The following is a 2,500-nucleotide window of genomic DNA, read 5'->3' on the forward strand; positions in this document are numbered from 1 at the left end:
CATCATCGGGTGATAGTGTGTGTCACTTATTTTCAAATCAAAAGCCTACATCTCTATAAAGCCTCTATGAACATGTTCATTGTTCAAGAAATGTGGAAAAGCAAACGGCTTATTTTCTCATGTGACGTTTCTGCATTTATTTTGAGATTCAACGGTGTATTTTCAGGATGCACTGGGTATTTTTCTGGGTAATGAGTGTTTTGCTAAATGTGGTAGAAGGGAACTGTTTGTTTGCTTGCTTTGTTTTTAGTCTGTTGTTATTAAGACTGATGGCCACCACTCCACTCCACTGTCATATTGTCTTCTTTATTGAGAGAGATGAGGAAAGCTGATAGGCAGGCAGTCGTCTGACAGGTACAAAGTAACCATTATGGCAATGATTCTCAACCCCCAGTTTTTATACACAGGAAAGTGGTTTTCAAACCTTTTTATATCAAGTTCCATTATTTGTTTGGCATTTGAGACACAAGATTTAGCCTCTCAGACTCTCAAAACGTCATGTCTACAATTACATGCTGTAATGATGTGGTACCAAAGGAGAGACAACAAGCAAATGTTGATCAAAATAACAATTCGTCTACATTCTCTAATTGTGTAGACTTCTTGGAAATTAAACAATGCAGATGTTTAACAATAAATTAAGGGTCCATTCGGTTTCATCTTACACTCTCAAGAGTTAAACAGTAAAAAGGTCCATTTGATTACCAACTCTCCTGGAACCCCTTCAAGGACCACTGGTGGTCCTCGGACCGCTGGTTGAGAACCACTGCATTAGGACATGGAGCCCCATTTGATACCATGTTTTATCTCTGGGACAACAAAAAAAATCTCAGTGTAGATTTAACTCTGAGAGTGTACTTTCATAGTAACAGACCAATAATGGTCCATTTGGTTCCTGGAACCACCCCTGGAAGCCCTGTCAACTGGGTGTCCCCTCTCGGACCCCACGCTGAGAGGTTGCAACATTTTCCCTAAGGTCCGGAAGCTTCTTCTGTGGGGACTTTCCCTATGGCAACTGCCAAAGGCAGTGACATGATTCCACAATATAGCTGTCAACGTGTCTGGTTGAGTAGCTCTTTGTGACGTTTTAGCCACAGGCAAGAAATCCAGGCAGGATTGGTCTGGTGTTTCCCACTCGGGCGCCGGACAGCGTCACTCGCCAATTAGAGCAGAAAATGACAAAAATTGAGATGTTAAATTTCAGCAGTAGAGCAATATTATATTTGCCATACTCATAATAGACTTGGAGATGTGGAGGGTGGTTGTAATTCCCCGCGCTGTCAGTGGGCTTAGAACAAATAGGGCTGGAAAAGGCAGGGAAGACTTGTCAGCCAAGAGCATCGACACCACTGCTAATACGCTGAGATGGAAAAGAGACAGAAAGAGAGAGACATACAGAGAGAGAGAGAGAGTGAGAGTATGAGTGAGAGAATAAATGAGAGAGCGAGAAGGAAGGTACAGCTCCTTCCTGCTATGCTAGCCTAGCAGCACTCGGAAAAATTGTCTCCCATAGCACTAGTAGCAGCTCTGCTGTGACTCTGTGAGGGCCATTGTTATTATTCCCAGAAGATTGCCTTCTGGCTCCGTAATGAAGTGTCCTATTCTTATCTGTCCAGGGAAAAAAATGCAGAGAACAGCCCCTCTATTAACCCTTAATTAATAAGCTTTTAACATGCAATTTGCTCAAACGCTAATACCAGCTGGCTGACAGCATGGGAAGGAAGGGAAGAAGACTGGAAATGTCCCCTATGGAGACTACGAGGCGTTAAATTGCGCAGGGCAGGTTGGGATAGTGGCTATCCCCTTGGCTGTCATTCTGCAGTCCTCTCTGCACAAACAGTTAAAGACTGTTGATTACAGCGAGAACAAATCTGGCAATTACTGAATGTATCCATATAACCTTCGAAATCCTGAGTGATTTTCCACCCTTAATTACATCCTATAATCGTTCCCCCTTCAACTCTCCACACAATTCTCTCGTCTTCCTCCCCGCTAGCCCGAATAAGTTGAGAGGGGAGTCGAGGTTGGAGTTGGCAATGGTTAAACGGAGAGGCTTGTGGGAGAAGAGAGTGCGTTTTGACTCCCACGCATGCTGATAACGTCTTCACTCTAGCCTGCATTTCACTATGGGAGTCATTTTCCTAATCGGTCAGATATGGGCGCGCTAAATGCCAGCTCTCCGATTAATCACAGCAGGAGGAGCGAGCGCACCGCACATGTAGGCGGATGATAAAAGTGTAGAGGCGTGTGTGTGGGTGTGTATGGTAGCTATGCAGATAGACGGGCACACGCACGCGTATGTATGCGTGCAAGGACGTACCTGCACGTGCACACACACGCACGAAGGCACGCATAGACACACAAAGTATAAGGAGTGAAAAATGAGTGAGTCAATATTTGTATTATTATATTTAATAATAATATTTTGTATCTCTCCCTGCCTCCTATCTCTCTGCATCGCACTGTTCCTATTACAGATACATTGAGATTGAGATACACT

This window comes from Nannobrachium achirus (genome assembly GCF_963921795.1).
Source record: "Nannobrachium achirus genome assembly, chromosome: 10".
NCBI lineage: Eukaryota > Metazoa > Chordata > Actinopteri > Myctophiformes > Myctophidae > Nannobrachium > Nannobrachium achirus.